Here is a 15979-nt window from a genome sequence, read left to right on the forward strand (position 1 = left end):
CCATCCCAGGAAATGGAAGAAGCCACTTGCAGCCTTACCCCTTCTAAAACTTGAAGACAGCTTAGGGGTTCCTGGGGAGGCCGGGGATTGCTGCTTCTGGATCCCTAACTACAGTCTAATAGCTGGGCCTCTATGTGAAGCACTGAAAGGAAAAGATGATGATCCTTTTGAATAGAATCCAGAAGCGGCCTTTCAATAATGGAAAGAGCAGTCAATTCAGACCCTTGCCCTGGAACTCCCTAATTTAGCTAAACCCTTTGACCTTTACATTCCCGTGGAAGGTGAATCGCCCTTGGAGTATTAGTGCAAAAACTGGGACCACTTGAAATGGAACAACGCAAGAATGCCCTCCAGGGAGGATAAATTACGGTCACCAAGGGCTTGGCCCACCGCCCCATCCGGTCAGGGTACTGGGAGTATCTAAGAACCTGGAAATCAGCAGCCCGCAAATCCAGCTTCCTCCTAAGGGAAAAGGACCCCACGTGGTAATCCTAACCACCTACCATGCCCTGAAGTTGCAGGGGTCGCTCCGTGGGCACGCTGACCTCGAGTGAGGAGGCCCTCCAACTACAACCTTCAGAGAGACAACCGGGGGCAACGGGCCCCCATGACGACTCGTGTGACCATCACTTGACCTGGAGCTTCTCTCAGAAAACAACAAGAGTGTGCCCCAAAAGAGCAGACTGCTGCTTGCAGGACTTACTGCACCCAGAGGGGAGCTAATAAGCTTGACGGGGGAACCGTATATCATGCTGTCACCATAGAAAAGCTTACAGACACCACGGTGACGGTGGCCAATGAGACCGGCTGGACTCCTGGCTACTTCAAAAGGCCGTTGACTCAGTGGCCATCATGGTCCTGGATCACCACCGGCCCTGGACTGTCTGGGAGTTGAACGGGCTGGGCTCTGACACCTGGTGCTGTTTGTACGTTAATTCAGGGGCCTAATTGAAGAAAGTGCAGACGACTGGTCAGAGCATCTAGGCTGGCAGAAACCGTCAGCCTAAGGTGGCCAAACAAATGTGGGGCGGGGTAAAACCGGCTCCCCCAGCGTCTCTGTGCATCTCTTTCCTGGACCCTTAAAGGTCCTTAGAATCTATAACACTTCCAATGCTGGTGCTCAGGTGGACGAGAGGTGAGGCAGGAGGCCTGGGGACAATCAACCTCACCTGGAGGCTGCTGGGGAGAAGTTCTGCCCCTCCCCCCCGGTATGAGGACTCCCAACTCAGCACGAAGCATTTACAGAAGAGGGGTCTGCACCCACAGCGCCCCAAGAATGAGGAACGGGACAAAAGGCAGAGGAGGGGTTTGTCACCCGCAGAACCATGAAAAATTCCTGGGAGATAAAAATAGAATCTGGGCAATAAAATAAAGTCTAACCTTTTTCTCCTTTGTGCTTTGTCTAATTTCACTTGCTCCTAGCTTTCCACATGCAGAGGTCCCACACCCGGCACTTCAGACCCGATTTCCTAAATGGCTGGGCTGACACCTCAGCTCGCGGGACCCGGTGCAGACTCGGCGACATAGAGCCTGAGCTACAGCCAAGCCGGACCTCGAGAGCTCCGCCCCCTCCCTCCCGCTGACGCCTCCGGGATCCCTACACAGCAGCCCGGCCCACAGCCCACAGGGGAGCGCACGCTCTCACCTCTCCATTCTCTGATTAAAGTATCAAGTTTTCCGGATTTCCCTGGTGGCGCAGTGGTTGGGAGTCCGCCTGCTGAAGCAGGGAACGTGGGTTCATGCCCCCGTTCCGCGAAGATCCCACATACCGCGGAGCGGCTGGGCCCGTGAGCCATGGCCGCTGAGCCTGCGCGTCCGGAGCCTGTGCTCCGCAACGGGAGAGGCCACAGCGGTGAGAGGCCCGCGTACCGCAAAAATAATAATAATAAAGTTTTCCTTTGCTTCTGAACCAAACTCAGTCTCGTTCTGTTGGCTCCAATGACACTGGGCAGGGGGACCCTTGTTGGGACCCATTCTGGAGGATCAGTGACAGAATTTGAGAACATTGTAACTTCAACGAACAGATGTGTGAGCCAAACTGTAATTAACAGAGAGCAGTGTATAAGGCTCGGGTAAAATAAGATGTTTCTGACACTTCCATTTGATTTTTCCATCACTTTATTATAAGCAAGTTCAGTGAAGGGCTTTCGTCTTATTTGTCAGGTCAAGTTTAGAGAAACTAAGTGATTTTTTTCCAAGGATGTTCATCTAATAATCTGGACTGAAGCTCCAATCTTCTTTTGGATAATTTTCTATTGAAAATGACACCCCTCTTTCAACTCCCCCATTTCTGAGGAATATAAAATCCTACAACTTATTGTTACCAAACGGGAAAGGCGGGGGGAGGAATAAATTAAGAGTTTGGGATTAACATATACACACTGCTATATATAAAATAGATAATAAACAAGGACCTACTGTATAGCACAGGGAACTACACACAACATTTTGTAATAACCTATAAGAGGAAATAATCTGAAAATGAATAGATATCTATATGTACATCATCTATAAACGCCAGATAAAATGGAACCTAAGGGAGACCGATGATGACCGCTTCTGACACTCAAGACTTCAATCATCTAAAGCTTGGACTCTGCCTACTGTCCAAGGCCCTTCATGAACGTGCAAGTACCCGTAGCTTAAAACATCCCCAGTTTTAGGGTTCGGGGAGACACTACTTTGGAAAGGTCCCTGGTGTTCCCCTTACTTGGAGGGGACCCTTCCTACACCTAAAACATGCCTGTCACACCCAGAGGATGGTACACCGTCTGATAAGGAAGTGTTTGGAAAAGGCACCTCATCTGCTCATCTCCAGGTGCTCGGGTTCCCCCTGCAGCCTCTTTCCTAACAATCTCCCCACTTGGGGAAGTCAGCACCTTCAACACCCTGTTTCACACAGTTTGGAAGTTGTCTGGAGGATGAAGTGGAAGCGGGGGAACCAATGAGAGACAAGCCCTAGGTGTTTGGACAGGCACATGCCACGCTAATTTCCAATCAGGAAGAGGAACTGACCAAAGGCTCACTTTACCCCTGGAACCAGAATAGGGCTTGAAGCAATCCTACTGTTTTGTGGCCCGTTCCCAAAAATACAAGTTGAAAAATGGAGCTCAGGGGCACTGCAATTCACAAACCAGCAGGTTTGTAAATGATACCTATCATTGAAAAATGTCTTGAGGTAAGTCATCGAAAAGGACTTGTAATCAAGGCACAATTGCAGGAAAGAGATTTCAAGAGGTAGAATGGACTCGTCATTAAAGCACATGAAAAGCGGCTGAACTTTGCCAATGATGCAGTTGGCCAAAAAGGGCGTATGCGTTTGTCCTGAATATATTCAGGACAAACGCATACGCCCTTTTTGGCCAACCAAACAAGCAGGCAATGCAAATTAACACTACAAAGAGGTATCACTTCGCATCATTCAGAAGGGCCATCCTCACAAAGTGTAAAAACCAGAAATGCAGGACAGGGGGTGGAGAAAAGGGAGCCCTGTTACGCTGATGGTGGGGATGTAAATTGCCAAGGCTATTCTGGAGAAGTGTATTGTGTTTCCTTAAAAGTCTAAAAAACAGAGCTACAGAGCATATAAGCCCATGGGCATATTTCTTGGGAAATCAAAAATCGACAGGACACAGGCACCCCAACCTTTAGTGCTGCTCTGTTTACAAGAGCCTCGACTTGCAAACAACGTAAATGACCTTGGAAGGAAAAAGTGGATTAAGAATATGTGGTACTGGGCTTCTCTGGTGGCGCAGTGGTTGGGAGACTGCCTGCTGATGCAGGGGGAGCGGGTTCGTGCCCCGGTCCAGGAGGATCCTACATGCTGTGGAGCGGCTGGGCCCGTGAGCCATGGCCACTGAGCCTGCACGTCTGGAGCCTGTGCTCCGCAACAGGAGAGGCCACAACAGTGAAAGGCCCGTGTACAGTAAAAAAAAAAGAATATGTGGTACTTATGTAAAACGGAATATTACTCAGCCATGAAATGAATGAAAGAAGGCCAGTTTCAGCAACTCGGGTGGACTTAGGTAAGATCATTCTAAGTGACATAAGTCAGACAGTAAAAGAGACTTATCATAAGATATCACTTCTAGTTGGAATCTAAAAATGGCTACACATGAACTAAATGACGAAACAGAAACAGAGTCACACATTTAGAAAACACTTATGGCTGCTAAAGGGGAAAGGTGGGGTGGTGTGAGGCACAAATCAGGAGGTTGAAATTAGCACAGATACCATTCCATAGACCAAATAGGTAATCAACAAGGCCTACTCTATAGCTCAAAGCACTTTAGTCAGCACACTCTAGTCACCGGAAAAGAATATATAAGACTGGTAAGAATCTGAAAAAGAATTTATTGATGTCTCTCTGTAAGTGAATCGAGTGGATGTACAGAAGGAAGAAACACAGCATTGAAAATCAGCTATACCCCATTATAAAAATTAATTAGAAAAGAAAAAAGAGAAAGACAGTGAGAGGGAGAGAAATTCTTACAAAATTTGTTCAGGAGCTGTGATGCAACCTGGATTGACCACATCTAGACCCACAGAAGAAACAGCCAGAACAAAGGTTCAAGGGTAGTGTCCCCAGCATGTTAGAAAGCTTGCAAGAAAGGCAGTGTTGCCGGAGCACAGTGAGCAAAGGAGAGAACAGTGAATGGAGAAGTGATTTCTTCACTTGTTTCCTTCTAGAGTTTAACAATAACTTATTTGATCAGACGTTTCTTTTTAAAAAATCACTTCCTTGAATAACAATAGCCAAATAAATATAGGAATTGGCTTTTTGTTTGTTTTTTGTTTGTTTGTTTATTTTGCAGTATGTGGGCCTCTCACTGTTGTGGCCTCTCCCATTGTGGAGCACAGGCTCCGGACACGCAGGCTCAGCGGCCATGGCTCACGGGCCCAGCCGCTCTACGGCATGTGGGATCTTCCCGGACCAGGGCACGAACCTGTGTACCCTGCATCGGCAGGTGGACTCTGAACCACTGAGCCACCAGGGAAGCCCAGGAATTGTTTTGATATTTCTTATTCTTCATAATAATGCTAATAGTGAATTGCATTTATATTATTAAATATATTATTCCATGATAAATGGATCTCACTGGGAGTTATAAAAGGTAAATGGACAGGACCCAATTTATATATGCTGCCTTAAGTGAGAGAGTCACTTCAGTTTTAAGGACACACACGGACTGAAAGTGAAAGGATGGAAAAAGGCATTCCATGCAAACGGAAACCAAAAGAAAGCTGAGGTAATATATAATACAAGATAGACTTTAAGACAAAGATTGTAATAAGAGACAAAGAAGGTCATTATATAATTATAAAGCAGTCAATCCAACGAGAGAATGTAACATTTGTAAATATTTATGCACCCCAAAAAGGAGCACCTAAATATATAATATTAATGACACAAAGGGGGAAAAAAGACAGCAATATAGTAATAGTAAGGGACTTCAACACCCCACTTTCGTCAATGGACAGATATAGAATATCAAACAGAAAATCAACAAGAAAACATTAGACTTAAACAATATGTTAGACCAGATGGACTTAACATGCATTTACACAACATCCATTCAAAAGCAATAGAATACACATACTTCTCATATACACATGGAACATTCTCCAGTATAGATCGTGTATTAAACCACAAAACACATCTTAAATTTAAGACGATTGAAATCATATCAAGTATCTTTTCCAACAACAGTGGTGTGAAACTAGAAATCAATTACAAGAAGAAAACTGGAAAATTCACAAATATGTGGAGATTAAATAGCATGCTACTGAACAACCAGTGAGTTGAAAAGAAATTAAAAAAAAAATTTGAGCCAAGTGAAAATGGTAATACAATATACCAAAACTTACTGGATAGAGTAGTAGCAGTTTTAAGAGGGAAATTTATAAGGATAAACCCCTACATGAAGAAAAAAGAAAATATCAAACAACCTAACTTTGTACCTAAAGGAACTAGAAAAAGGAGAAACTAAGACAAAAGTTAGTCGAAGGAAGAAAATAACAAAGGTCAGAGTAGAAATAAATGAAATCGAGACTAAAAAGGCAACAGAAAAGATCTGTGAAACTAAGAGCTGGGTCTTTGAAAAGATAAACAAAATAGATCATTAGCCAGACTCATTAAGAAAAGAAGAGAGAGGATTCAAATAAATAAAATCAGAAATGAAAGAGATGTTACAATTCATACCTCAGAAATACAAAGGATCACAAGAGTCTACTATAAAAATTATATGCTAACAAATTGGACTATCTACAAGAAATGGATAAATTCCTAGAAACATAGAACATACCAAGACTGAATCATGAATTAACAGAAAATCTGAACAGACCAATTACTAGTAAGGAGATTGAATCAATAATCAAACCTACCAACAAACAGTAGTCCTCACCCAGATGGCTTCACTGGTGAATTCTACCAAACATTTAAAGAAAAATTAATACCAATCTTTCTCAAACTCTCCCAAAAAAGAGAACAGGAGGCAACACTTCCAAACTCATTCTATGATACCACCATTACCCTGATACCAAAACCAGACAAGGACACTACGAGGAAAGAAATTTACAGGCCAATATCCCTGATGAAGATGGATGCAAACATTCTGAACAAAATATTAGCAAACTAAGTCAACAATACATTAAAAAGACCATACACCATGATCAAGTGGGATTTATTCCAGGGATTCAAGGATGGTTCACTATCAGCAAATCAATGTTATAAACCACATTAACAAAATGAAGGATAAGAATCATATGATCATTTTAATAGACACAGAAAAAGTATTTGACAAAATTCAACATTTATTTATGAAAAAACTCTCAAAAAGGTAGGTATAGAGGGAACATATGTTAATGTAATAAAGGCCATATGTGACAAGCCTGCAGCTAATATCATATTCAACAGCGAAAAACATAAAGTTTTTTCTCTAAGATCAGGAATAAGACAAGGATGCCCAGTCTTGTCACATTTATTCGGTATAGGCTTGGAAGGAAGGAAAGAAGAAATAAAACTGTTTCTATTTGCAGATGACATGACATTATATATAGAAAACCTTAAAGACTCCACCAAAAAAAAGTTAGAACTAATCAATGAATTCAGTAAGTTGCAGGATACAAAATCAATACATACAAATCAGTTGCATTTTTATATGCTAATAACAAGTTATTATGAAGAGAAATTAAGAAAACAATCCATTGACAATTACATCAAAATGAATAAAATAGTTAGGAATAAACTTAACCAATGAGGTGAAAGATCTGTACACTGAAACCTATAAGACACTGATGAAAGAAATAGAAGACACAAACAAATGGAAAAATATTCCAGGTTCATGGATTGGAAGAATAGATATTAAAATGTCCATACTATCCAAATCAATCTACAGATTCAATGCAATTCCTATCAAAATACCAATGGCATTTTTCACAGAACTAGAACAAATAATCCTAAAATTTATATAAAACCACAAAGACCTGGAATAGCCAAAACAATCTTAAGAAAGAAGAACAAAAAAAAAAAAAAAAGAAAGAAAGAAGAACAAAGCTGGAGGCAACATGCTTCTTGTTTTCAAACCGTATTACAAAGCTACAGTAATTGAAACAGTATGGTACTGGCACAGAAATGGAAACATAGATCAATGGAACAGAATCAAAAGCCCAAAAGTAAACTCTCATATGTATGGTCAATTAATTTACAACAAAGGAGACAAGAATATACAATGGAGAATGGATAATCTCTTCAATAAATTGTATTGGTAAAACTAGACAGCCACATGCAAGAGAATGAAGCTCTATCTTACATCATACACAAAAATTAACCCAAAATAGATTAAAGACTTGAACAGAAGACTTGAAACCTTAAAACTCCTAGAAGAAAACATAGGAGGTAAGCTCCTTGACATCAGTTGTGGTAATGACTTTTTGGATTTGACACTAAACAGAAAGGCAAAAAAGCAAAAATAAACAAGTAGGACTATATCAAACTAAAAGACTTCTGCACAGCACAGGAAACGATCAACAAAATGAAAAGGCAAAAAAAAAAAAAAAAAAAAAAAATGAAAAGGCAACCTATGGAATGGGAGAAAATACTTGCAAATTATGTATCTGATAAGGGGTAAATATCTAAAAAGTATTTAAACTCATACAACTCAGCAGAATAAAGAAGCAAGAAACAATCTAGTTTAAAAATGGGCAGAATATCTGAATAGAGATTTTTCCAAAGAAGACATACGGAAAGCCAACAGACACATGAAAAGATGCTCAACGTCACTAATCATCAGGGAAATGCAAATCAAAACCATAATTAGATATTGCTCCATGCATGTTAGAATAGCTATTATCAAAAAGACAAGAAATAACAAGTGTTGGCAAGGATGTAGAGAAAAGGGAAACGTCGTACATTGTTGGTGGGAATGTAAATTGGTGCAGCCACTGTGGAAAACAGTATGGAGGCTCCTCAAAAAATAAAAATGAGAACTGTCATATGGTCTAGCAATTATATTTCTGGGTATTTATCTAACAGAAACAGAATCACTGTCTCCAAAAGATATCTGCAGCCCCATATAGATTGCAGCATTATTTCCAATAGCCAAGGCATGGAAACAAACTAAGTGTCCATGGATGAATGAATGGATAAAGAAAATATAGTGTATATACACAATGAGATATTATTCAGCCATAAAAATGAAGGGAATCCTGCCATTTGTGGCAACATGGATGGATCTGGAGGGTAAGTGAAATAAGACACTCAGAGAAAGACAAATACTTATAATATCACTTATATGTGGAATCTTAAAAAATAAGTTAAAATTAAAAAAAGTAACCTCATGGATACAGAGAACAGATTTGTGATTACCAGAGCAGGTGTGTGTGTGGGGTAGGAGGGTGTGTGGGAAAATGGGAGAAATGAGTCAGGGTGGTGCAAAGGTACAAACTTCCAGTTGTAAGATAAATAAGTCCTGGGAATGTAATATACAGCATGGTGACTACAGTTAACAATACAGTATTGTATATTTAGAAGCTGCTAAGAGAGTAGATCTTAAAAGTTCTCATCACAAGGAAAAAAATTGTTACTATGTGTTGTAATGGATGTTAACTAAACTCATGTTAATCATTTTGCAATATAAACAGGTATCAGATAATTATATTGTATGATTAAAACTAATACAAAGTTATATGTCATTTATATGTCAATAAAAATAAATTCTGCATAGAGCCCAAATGGCCAGGTCATTATACTGCCATCTTGCTCAGTCAGTAGAAGTGGGCTGCCCTGGGAAGGACCTAACCTCCACATAGGTGGTTCTCTGCAGCTGAGACAGAAGGAGCTGATAGCTAGAGGCTCTCTGCAGACCACATCTGAAAGGTACACTCAAGTATCTACCACAGTAACTTATATAAATGTTTCAGTATGGGGCACTTAGGATTAAGGCTGCTACCAGTAATATAAAAAAAGAAAAAATTAATTTGGAAAAATCCAGTTTTAGAATAAACATTAAATAGATAAACTACCAAGTTCTAAAAGTAAAGTTCAAGGCAATGAAAAATATTCAGAGACCTCATCCTACTACTTCTATTATAGTATCTCCATTAATGTTGGCTAGTTCCAGAATTAGCTTAAGTTTTTCTGGTGATTAGTGTCATCTCTTGGTATAGCACACAAGAGTTTTAAAACATTAGGTTTTCTTTATCATTTTAAGAAAATATCACTTGTCAAATTGGTATAAATTATAGGTGCATTGGCAACACATAATAATTAATTAAACCTCTTAAAGTTTGTTAAAATAGTTACAAAGGTAATGGGATATTTTTCTCTAAGCAATGTTAATCCAGTTAAGTTTTGGGAGTGTCAAGGAATCTAAGACAGAAGGTTATACCACCACCTTGTGATAAAATGACTGTAGAGCAAACAATTAAATTGTTCTGAAAAAATGCAAAAATGAAAATACTGATGCCTAATACGGATACCTAATATCTAGGAGAAGAAAAATCTAAATACACAGAGCACTATAAATATTTTAGATGCAAAGGGAAATGTTCTGCTAGCTGTTGTCACTGGATTTCAGTACTTTGTTCATTTTTAAACTTCAGCAGTGTAAAGCTTGTGAGGTGAAATATTACATGCTTTTTAAAAAGTTGGGATCAGTTATGTTAAAGAGATTTTACTAACTCAATATTGCCATATAATATTTGAATTAATAGTTTATATGCGTCCCTAAAAGATAAATTAGAATTTTCAGTGCTTTTAAACTGATAAAGCATTTTATATCTGTTTTTACTACATTGTGTAGTATGAATTTCACCAGGATATTTCTGTAACAGAGCACAAAATACTTTCTTTACATATCACTTTTTTTTTTTACAATAAAATACAAAAGCATTCACCTCTTTATAATACATCACTTGCCCAAATCCTCAAAATCAGGGTGAAAGTGGTATTGAAGAGCCTGAATGAAACATTATTGTAATTTTATAATCTTGATTTTAAAATCTTGAGGTAAATGATGCAGTGCTGGAAATAAGTGATTTTAAGCATCTTTTAAGCAAAGCAGTTAAACTCAAAGACAACTAACTATCAATCAATAGTTTTTAAACTTGTTTAACAGTAAGAATCATAAGGGACATTTGTTCAAAGTACAGTTTACTAGGCCCCAATTCCAGACCCTCGGAATTAGAATCTTCAGGTTAGGACTCTGCAAAAATTATTTATGGAAAAATGTACCCCCTGGAGATTACTGTCCTGCTAACTCAGGAAACATAGCTCTAATTCAACTATAAACCTAACATAAGACACAGTATTAAAAGACCAGATAAATAAGAATCCCTGTTAATATAAGTGTTGGTTTTCTTATCTGCAAAGAGGGTAGCAGTGATTGTATTCAAGTAATGATAGGACAGTAAGCACTGACTCACTGTATGTAAAACACCTCTCACAGTGCCTGGCACAAAATAAGGCCTTAGATAATGTTAGCTGTGATAACTGCATATCATCATCATTATCAGTGACTTCAATTCTTAGAATTTATATATTATTGAAGAAAAATTCATTTGCAATAGAAACATAATTTCTACAGTTATTAAAGCTGTAGAGAAATTAAACTATGAAACAAAAATAAGCCGTTCTCATGAGTTATATTTGTTTTTATAAATCTTGAAATTACACTTTTTGCAAGTTTTTTTTTTTTACTTCAAAGAGTTATACCACCACCTTGTGGCAAAATGACTGTAGAGAAAACAACCATTTACCAGCTTGTTCCTTAGTCATCACGGAGAAAATAATTATTTATTCAAGTGAAGAAACAAAACGTAATTGTACAAATATTGGCCGATAAACGTAAATGTGTGAATGAATAAGTGAACAAATAAGCAAACCAATCCCTGAACAAAAAAGTAAAACTGAGAAATGCAGCTCTCACTTGAAAATTGCAAATCTTTCAGAGGCAGGAATCTGCCAACTTACTGTCTTGCCAGGTGTTCAAGGTGCCCTGGGCCTGCGGAGCCAAGTGAAGAGCCGCAGTTCAAGCTTTGAAAAGACAGCGGTGTCAGGGCATTGGGTATCAGGTCCCGGTTAGAGGCAACTCCCACGATATCTCAGACAGCTCACTGTAGGTAGGACAGTAGGCAGGTGTGTCAGTCAAGTGATGCTTGCCGTAACACGTTTGCAGATAGATACGTTATACACAGAATGGGCATCCCTGAAATCCTAAGTGTGTTGTTCAAATCCTCTTAGAAAAATATTTCGGATGAATTTTACGTGGAATTCCATCTTCCTACCTCCCCTTCCCATCTTGACCATTTTCAAAATGATGGCATAACTGATTTAGAAGGTCAGCACAGCTTTCATGAAAATTTTAGGTTATTTCAATTTTGTTGTTTGAAATGAATGTTCAAAAATCAAACATTTATTTAATCTACCTCAAATGTGAAACGTGTCAATATTTATTTCTCTTCTGACAATTTGTATCAGCTCAAATGTAGATTTTACTGCTTATCCACTTTTTATGACCAGATGAGATTAATTTTAAAAAGCCATTTGGTGTAAAATAAGCAATTGATTGTAAGCTTCTCAGCATTTTCCTATTTTTTTCTTTAAGGAAACGTCTCTGAACTCACCTGGACATTTCCTACTTAATTCTTACCCACTGGTATCCAATTATTACTCTATTAACATATACACCCAATAATAGCTTCCTTAATTTACTTCACCATGCTAATAATTAGCAAGAGATTACCCATGAATGTAGGGATGCAGAAGGGAACATTTACTAATATATATTTCTGAATTTAGAGAACTATGATAGTCCATAGACTAACATAATCAGAAAAAAGTTTCCCGTTTAAAAAAAAATGCAGGGGTGGGATAGGGAGGGTGGGAGGGAGGGAGACGCAAGAGGGAAGAGATATGGGAACATATGTATATGTATAACTGATTCACTTTGTTATAAAGCAGAAACTAACACACCATTGTAAAGCAATTATACCCCAATAAAGATGTTAAAAAAAATGCATCTTAAAAAACAAAATGCAGGAAGATGAAACCTAATAAGAACATGAAAAAGCAACCATTGTATAGCACAGGGAACTATATTCAATATCTTGTAATAACCTATAATGGAAAAGAATCTGAAAAAGAATATATATATTATATAATATATATATAACTTAATCTTAATATATGCATATATAAAACTAAATCACTCTCCTGTATACCTGAAACTAGCACAACATTGTTAATTAACTATACTTCAGTAAAAAATCAAATCAAATCAAATTAAAGTATATTACAAACACTGAAAAAAAGCCAAGGCTTCAACAAAGCTTACTTATTACTCAATAACAATTAAAAATTTTCCAAATATAATGCACCAAGCCATCCACATATATTGATCAAATTGTACCTTATAAATGTGGTCTTCAATGAGCATCTCAGATAAGGAGAAGAAAAAAAATATACTATGGGAACAATTCACTGCCTAAGTAGCAAATGTGAGGAGACTTCAGAGATGGGAGAGATGACTTCTGAGAGCAGTACCACTCCCCTGCTACTAACTCTTCTCTCCTTGCTAATCACTACTCAACACAGTGTGACCCTTCTCACCATCTAGAAACTTCCTCTTTTTTGGCTACCTTGACAGCCTCTTACCTGGTTACTGAAGTAGGGAAGAAAAAGAGCTGTTTCCTCTACCCTTCTAAGTTCTTGACAGAGACCCCTCTAACAAAAGACAGATGGACAAGAGAAAAGCATACAAATTCGTTTATTGTAAGTTTCACGTGACACTGGAAACTTCATTAGAAAAATGAAGACCTGAAGAAGTGGTTAAACCTGGGAGTGTTTCTGTTTGGTTGGAAGAAGACTGGAAAGTCATGGAAAATATGATAGGACAAAAAGGGGTATGAGTTTAATGCGGTAAATTAGGGGAAACAGCAAAGCCTTTTCAGTCTAATTCCTCTTGACGTCTTGGAGATGGGGATGAACATTTTCTCTGGGTAAAGAAAAGGCGCCCCTCACATAAGGGTCTTATGATCTCCTTCAGGGGAAGGTCAGAGAGTCCTTCTTACATATGCTCTTTCTCAAATTCCTTCAGCTTAAAATATTCAGTATGCCACGGTGTCATATTTTGGGTTAGTGTGTCCTGAACCCCAATCAACAGATTCACACAATTAGTTTCATAACAAAATGGAATTTAATTGGCAGCTCTAATTTCCAGAAGTAAGTTGTTCTGCAGACTTCTTCAAAGACACTGAGAATGTAATTTGAAATGAGATCTAAAGGGTGATTATTAGGTGGGCAAAGGGAAAAGCCTAGGCAAATATTGTGTGGCAACATGGAAACAAGGGTGATTTGAGAAACTGCAAAGTAAGCATGGCTGCAGCAGAGAGAAGGAGGGGAGAGTGATGAGAGAAGAGGCGAGGCAGGGGCCCAGTCACATCAGCCTTTGTAGGATCTATCCTAAAAGCAATGGAAGCTCTATTTTTAGTAGATTTTGTTGTTGTTGTTGTTTTTAATTAGTCATCAATTTTATACACATCAGTGTATACATGTCAATCCCAATCGCCCAATTCATCACACCACTACCACCACCCCGCCGGTTTTGTTTGTTTTTAAGGAACCTCCATATTGTTCTCCACAGTGGCTATACCAACTTACATTCCCACCAACAGTGTACAAGGGTTCCCTTTTCTCCACACCCTCTCCAGCATTAATTGTTTTTAGAGCTACCGTAAGTTCTAGCAATCCTGCTCCCAGGCATATATCCAGAGAAGACCATAATTTGAAAAAGATACATGCACCTGAATGTTCATTGCAGCACTATTTACCATAGCGAGGAAACGGAAGCAACCTAAATGTCCATCAACAGATGAATGGATAAAAAAGACACGATGTGTGTGTGTGTGTGTGTGTGTGTGTGTGTGTATACATATATACATAATGGAATATTATTCGGGCATAAAAAAGAATGACAAAAAATAGTAACATTTGCAACATGATGGACCTAGAGATTGTCATACTGAGTGAAGTAAGTCAGAGAAAGACAAATATTATATAATATTGCTTATATGTGGAATCAAAAATCATGGTCGACTGCACCAGTGGGAGAGAGCTGTGAAGGAGGAAAGGTTTCCACACACTGGGAAGCCCCTTCATGGGCGGAGACTGCGGGTGGCGGAGCGGGAAAGCTTCAGAGCTGCGGAGAAGAGCGCAGCAACAGGGGTGCGGAGGGCAAAGCGGAGAGATTCCTGCACAGAGGATCAGTGCTGACCGGCACTCACCAGCCCGAGAGGCTTGTCTGCTCATCCACCGGGGCGGGCGGGGGCTGGGAGCTGAGGCTCGGGCTTCGGTCAGATCGAAGGGAGAGGACTGGGGTTGGCAGCGTGAACACAGCCTGCAGGGGTTAGTGCGCCACGGCTAGCCGGGAGGGAGTCCGGGGAAAAGTCTGGACCTGCCAAAGAGGCAAGAGACTTTTCCTTCCCTCTTTGTTTCCTGGTGTGTGAGGAGAGGGGACTAAGAGCACTGCTTTAAAGGAGCTCCAGAGATGGGCGTGAGCCGCGGCTAAAAGCGCAGACCCCAGAGACGGGCATGAGATGCTAAGGCTGCTGCTGCCGCCACCAAGAAACCTGTGTGTGAGCACAGGTCACTCTCCACACGCCCCTCCCGGGAGCCTGTGCAGCCCGCCACTGCCATGGTCTCGGGATCCAGGGACAACTTCCCCGGGAGAACGCACGGTGCACCTCAGGCTGGTGCAACGTCACAATGGCCTCTGTCATCGCAGGCTCACCCCACACTCCGTGCCCCTCCCTCCCCCCAGCCTGAGTGAGCCAGAGCCCCTGAATCAGCGTCTCCTTTAACCCCATCCTGTCTGAGCGAAGAACAGACGCCCTCCGGGGACCTACACGCAGAGGCGGGGCCAAATCCAAAGCTGAGCCTCGGGAGCTGTGCTAACAAAGAAGATAAAGGGAAATCTCTCCCAGCAGCCTCAGGAGCAGCGGATTAAAGCTCCACAATCAGCTTGATGTACCCTGCATCTATGGAATACCTGAAGAGACAACGAATCATCCCAAATTGAGGAGGTGGACTTTGAGAGCAAGATTTATTATTTTTTCCCCTTTTCCTCTTTTTGTGAGTGTGTATGTGTATGCTTCTCTGTGAGATTTTCTCTGTATAGCTTTGCTTCCACCATTTGTCCTAGGGTTCTATCTGTCCGTTTTTTTGTTTGTTTTCTTTTAAAAAATTTTTTTTCTTAATATTTTTTATTTTAATAAATTTATTTTATCTTTATTTTATCTTCTTTCCTTCTTTCCTTCCTCCCTCCCTCCCTCCTTTCTTCTTTTCTTCCTTCCTTCCTTCCTTCCTTTCTTTCTTCTTTTTCTCCCTTTTATTCTGAGCCATGTGGATAAAAGGCTCTTGGAGCTGCAGCCAGGAGTCAGTGCTGGGCCTCTGAGGTGGGAGAGCCATCTTCAGGACACTGGT

The sequence above is a fragment of the Pseudorca crassidens genome, chromosome 8, assembly GCF_039906515.1.
Source record: "Pseudorca crassidens isolate mPseCra1 chromosome 8, mPseCra1.hap1, whole genome shotgun sequence".
NCBI lineage: Eukaryota > Metazoa > Chordata > Mammalia > Artiodactyla > Delphinidae > Pseudorca > Pseudorca crassidens.